The following is a 6000-nucleotide window of genomic DNA, read 5'->3' as shown; positions in this document are numbered from 1 at the left end:
TCAAAAGCTTGATGTAAATCTACAAATGTTGTAAACAGAGGTTTGCCTTTCCTTAACTTACCTTCTATGAAAGTACCACATCTCGTGTTCCTACGCTTCTCTGGAATCCAAATTGGCCTTCGCTGAGGTTAGCTTCTACCAGTTTTTCCATTCTTCTGTACAGATTTCGTGTTCGTATTTTGCGACCACAACTTATTAAACTGACAGTGCGGTAATATTCACACCTGTCGGCACAAGCTTTCTTTGTAATTGGAATTATTACAGTCTTCCTGCAGTCTAAGGGTATTCCACCTGGCTCATACATCTTGCACACCAGTTGGAATAGTTTTGTCATGGCTGGCTCTGAGTAGTTCTGACAGAATGTTGTCTACTCACAGGCCCTTGTTTCAACTTAGGTCCCTCAGTGCTCTGTCACAGTATCATATCCCCCATCTCATCTTCACCTGCATCTACATGCTCCTCCCTTTTTATAATATTGCCTTCAAGTTTACCTCCCTTGTATATACAGGATGGAGACAAACTGTCAAAGTTTTAATCCTCAATTGCCGATGCCAGTAGGAACCAAAATTACTAATGTTGTGTAGGTCGACAACACAACTTTTAAACTACGGTAACTCGGTGCCACGCACTCCGATTTGCCGTGGCATTGCCCCGTTTCCATTCGGCGGTTGACGAGCAGCGCTACGGTTGTCAGTTCACGGAGCGTGCGCGCTGCGTTGGCTACATTGCAATCTCTGGCAGGCAAAGCATTCGCACTCACGCGCTGTCCAGAGCATACGGCAACAGGACAATCGGCCAGTCGGAGCGCGTGGTGCCAAGTTTCCACAGTTTAAACATAGTACGTTGAGCTACATAACATTAGTAATTTTGGTTCCTACTGGCATCAGCTATCCAGGGTTAAAATTTCGTGACAATTTTTCTCAACCCTGTATACTCCTTCCACCTTTCCCTTCTTTACTTAGTACTGATGTTCCACCTGAGCTCTTGATATTCATAAAGCTGTGTGTCTTCTCCAAATGCCTCCTCAGTTTTATGTAGGCATATTTTGGTTTGGGAGTTCATAACTGAGTGCTTGAAGTACCAATGTGCTTGTGGTTTATTGGGAATTTTTTCAGAAAAGTAGCTGAAGTATGAAGTAACACATGGTAGTTGGTAGACCACAGGCGAGCAACCAGGTGCCTGGGTCTGGGCCTGGCACTCAGTTGGTTTCAATTTGGCCCACATAAGAAATTTGTGGTGGTGGTGGTGGTGGAGGAGGCACTTGCACTGTATCTTTTTTACCAAAACAAAACATGACCACATGATCAGTCATCGTAAGTGTCTTTTGACAAATACTTAAAAATGCTTGCTAATATTGTTTGTGAATTAACATACTAAATTTCAGACACTCAAATGAGCTGTCTGTAGCCAAAAAGTGTGTAGTTACTTGATTGCTTGTCAACTGGAACTGTCTGTATCTTCACTGTAATTCACTTTTCTATCTTTCTTACATTAACATCAATAAATAATTCTCATTCACTGTGGAAACATTAGAAAAATTCATTTGTTGAAACTGAAGATAATTTATAATGAATTAGCTGCAACCAAGTGCTTTTACGGGTTGCTTTTTCTACGATAGTTCAAGACGCCTGGCATCCTATCTTCATATGATTACATTTATTTGTGTGTCATGAACAACATTTCTTTACTAATAGTTTTGCAGAAGTGTAAAGCATAGCAAGTAAAGAAACAGTGTTCATGACTTCAAAATAAATCACAATGTTTGAAGATAGGGTGGATATGAGCTATATGTACTCTCCAAAAAATAGAGTTTTGAGGCATAATTTGTAAGAGTGGCATGTCGGGAAAAGGGTGCCACTCCCATCGGTGTTACACGATGCACTTTAACATCGTGGACATTGTAGTTCTGATCTTAGCCCCTAGGAGTGGTGATGTCATTTCACATGACAAGGCAGCCCATGAGCAAAAGAAAGTATGTAAATCACCACAGTTTGCCAATGCCTGTGGTAGACAATAAAACTAAAGAGAACCTCTCTCTTTTATAAAAAAAACTCAGGCATTATACTCAATTATGACCAGCTCTTGCATCTACTGATTTCCAAAAATTTTCTTTTTCAAAAATGCATTTGCAAATTTATACACAGTGTCCAAAAAACTAAACTGTAACACATCATGGCACCTGTATTTCATATGGCTGCTGCATAAAATGTGTGCAATATGCAACATAAAACATGAATTTATAAAAAGAATTAATCTATATAGTATCACCACAAGATGACTATATTCACATACATTTCACATTAATTAAAAAAGGGTAGTTTTACATTTGTGACTTGCAAACAATTAAATCTCTTCCAATCACTGTCTGCAACAACAGTTCACAACTCCTTTGCACAGGAACCACAATACATAAAAATTCATCAGAGAACACTGCAGAATGTGTAGAAACCACAAAATACACTATCTTATAATCATAAATAATAATTATACAAAAAGAAAAACAATGTCATAAATCTCTTAACTTTACAAAAGAATGCCACGATAGGTGGATTACACTTAACAGCAAAAGGCAGAAAGAAGTGCCAGTTTAAAGCGTTCAGTTCACACGGTGCTAGTCATTTCACATTCCTGTGAAAGTACTCTCATTTAAATGTACCTATCTATTCCAATACATTATAGCTGTCAGCACAACAACAAACTACAATCCTTCATTCCTGAAACTGGAATGATTTTGTCTACAGTTCACAGATAAAAATATTAAAAATGCCTTAGTGTGTTGTGACCAGAACTCTAGTTCCAAAAACTCAAGTGAACTGTCGTTACTTTACCATTTCGCTGGCTCAGTCTTCGTTACGGCAGTGGACAGCAGGAAGGCTTCCGTCTTATTTGTACATTTTCTTGCGATATATGTATAAAAATGTGTTCTGGCGTGCACATTAGTTCTTTTAAAAGCGGATCACTGTAGCGAATTTTATGCAATAGTGTTACAGTTTTCTGAATAAAATGAAAACAACATTTACAGTTAACTTGAGGACTCAGATGCATCTTCAGTATCTGGAAAGAAATAAAACATTTTTCAAGGATTACAAAAGTCTTACAAGTGCAGTCAATTTAAACTTTACACATGTTAACAACTTTCAAACCAGATTCAAGCAGTCATTCTTCAGTTCTTATAAACTGAATGAATATTGTTAAATTTATGCTTTGGCAACATATATTTTCTTTTGTCGGAGTAACCAGTACCACTGCCTTTTTTGTATGCACAATTCCCTTTATGCAGCACCTGATTTCTCCTTTTTAAGCAAAAATATTAAATCTATGAGTAACAATGACAAACAATAATATGACAGTCTTAAGATAGCCTTTTTTCATAACACTCAAAGCAACAATGGGCTCCCTCCAATTTGTTAAGTGGGGTCATTCCATGCGAAGTGGTCTAGAGGCTCCCACATGACCCTCATGGATTTTGATGAAATTTTGTATGAACATTCACACATGTTCTCAATGAACGCTGGTAAAGTTTCAGAAATTCAATACTTTCAGAGATACAGTCACTTGTTTAAGACCACAGCACAGCTTTCTATAGTGTGTCCTTGAATTTTCAGCAACTTTGAGATGAGATATCTCTGTTTGTATTTGCATGAAAGAAACAAAACTTTGCCATCTTATACAACTTTTAGAGCTCTGTAAAGTAAAATATTAAGAAAAGGATTTCTGAGCAATTTTCATATAGATAATTTGAAGCAAAGTTGGGCAAAAAAATAGCTGTTTAAAAAAAAATGCGAACTTTAGTTTTTTATATCTCCAAAAGTAATTGTGGGATGTACATGAAACTTTACACACCATAACTCACCAACACAAGTTCTTAGAATATAAAATTTCATTCTCCTATTGCTTTCCATTATTTCACAAATCTAGGGTGAAGTTGATTTTTCGAAAAGTGCTAAAAATGGGTATTTTTAGTCAAATTTTTCAAAAGTGTTTTCTCCAAACGCTTCTAAACCATGGTCATTAGAAAGAGCATATTCTAAAATATCTAGAAAAGTGGATTTGGTTTTGCAATGCAAGCATACAAGGCCCTAAAAAGTAGCATCATCAAAGAGGCACACTATAAGTTCGAACACATTTTTTTGGCACTCAAATTATACCTGAAATCTTTTATTTTGCCTTATACATGTTTATTAATGTGCTGGGATAAGTGAAATAAGAAGTCCTGATGAATAGGACCTAGCTTAAGTCCGAATAGCAAAAGAATAAAAATAGAAACAATGTTATTTCTTAATTGTCACCTCACCTCACGTCCCCCCCCCCCCTCCTCTCTCTCTCTCTCTCTCTCTCTCTCTCTCTCTCTCTCTCTCTCTCTCTCTCTCTCTCTCTCACACACACACACACACACACACACACACACACACACACACACACACACACACACACACACACAATTATTATTAAGAATTAATGTAAATCGTAAAATTTATTTGCATAATCATCTAATTATTAGTTGCCTGTTTAATGAATAACACCAGCTTACTGATGGGAAAGAAGTGTATAAATGAGTTGCTATGGTCCATGGTGGCTTAACCACTGCTAGTTTCATTTCACCTGAGAAAACCAGCATTCCCATTTACATAGGGGCCACGCCCAATAGCTTAGCAACAACAGCCACGGGTGGGTTTCTTTACGCAGGTTCCCAAGCCTGATAGTAAAATTATTTAAGTGCCCTGTGTAAAATTAGAAGGCACTCTTGGGTTCCTTAGGTTGTTTCCTCTAACCTATTTCAATTTTTGATATGCTACATTAATTTTCTGATGAATATAAAGAGGAATGGTGTATTGCCGGCCAGACGAATTTACTGATGGAGCTGGAATAACTGCAATAATGTGGTGTTCCGGAACCCAGCACTTGTCACTTCTTGGTGGCCAATAAAATGAATTTGCTGGACCATGTGGGTGCATAAAGTCTAATGCATCCCTTTGCTCTGTGGAGGTCTCTCAGATATTCCCAATCCACCACACGTTTTCATAGATGCATACAACATATTGTCCTGGTTGGAGAGCGGACATTAATATGCCTCCTCTATTACTGTGACCCATTTTAGCTAGAAAAGATGAACAATCATTTGAAACTCTGCTGACCTGAATTGTTGTTTCATCAATAGGTAAAAAGTGATGATTTTCTCTAGTGCCTGCTACAGTTTGTCCAAGTTTAAACCTCTTTCCTTGTGACAATATTTTTTTCAATTTCATCTTTACTGATGAAAACAAATTTAAATCCATTAATGTTTTCAGAGCAGACGTGAAACAGATCTAGGGGAGTAAGAATTTGTCCATTAAGTGGCCGTTGCAAGCTTGCTCTTGCTGCTAACCACTTTGTTGTACCTCCAATCCAATCACAACGTGATTTCCCGTGTCTAGTAGCAAAAAAATTCCATTCGGCTGTCATTCCAAAATCACTATTATGATAGCACAAATTTAGGAAATTCTTGAAATTTTTATATTGAGCACTGGAGCCATCACTGAAATAATGAATGTGGGATATCTGTGCAAACCGTGCTTTTATATATTTGATGAGCTCCTTGATAAAAACGTGAACTGTAATAGTGTCATGCCGCAAACAGTCACTGATAATGCAAAAGCTTAAAGATTCTACTTTCTCATTTTGACGAAAGTAGATAACAAATGGATGAATTGTTGCTTGACTATTGTCCCAGTGGAAGCCTTGCACAGCATCCTGAATGATAAAAATAATTTTCTGCAAAATCCATTAGGACAACAAGCTCTTCGTCTTTCAGATGACATTTAAGGCCTTTAAGATGCAAGCTTTGATGCTTGGCAATGTAATGATGGCATGACGGACTCCATAATTTATTTTTTACATCTTCAATAAATTCATCCACCACCATTTGCTTCGTGTCCAGTGTGGCCCGATCGGTATGTATCCATTGCTTAAACACAATGACTTCCTGTGGCTCACGATCTAGGAAATAGCTGGCAATTTCAG

General features: G+C 37.5%; 1 protein-coding gene across 1 annotated transcript in view; it reads right to left on the bottom strand.

Moving 5' to 3' along the window:
* Positions 1 to 2885: 2885 nt before the first annotated feature.
* Positions 2886 to 6000, bottom strand: part of LOC126215273 (uncharacterized) — a 96664-nt gene continuing 93549 nt past the window's right edge. Inside the window, exon 10 of the mRNA XM_049941960.1 lies at positions 2886 to 3054. The gene's annotated coding sequence lies outside the window, so the exon portion shown is untranslated. The remainder of the gene's footprint in view (positions 3055 to 6000) is intronic.

Source organism: Schistocerca nitens, chromosome 12 (assembly GCF_023898315.1).
Source record: "Schistocerca nitens isolate TAMUIC-IGC-003100 chromosome 12, iqSchNite1.1, whole genome shotgun sequence".
NCBI classification, from domain to species: domain Eukaryota; kingdom Metazoa; phylum Arthropoda; class Insecta; order Orthoptera; family Acrididae; genus Schistocerca; species Schistocerca nitens.
Note: the sequence above shows the minus strand (reverse complement) of the source record. Positions and strands in the feature narration are given on the sequence as shown.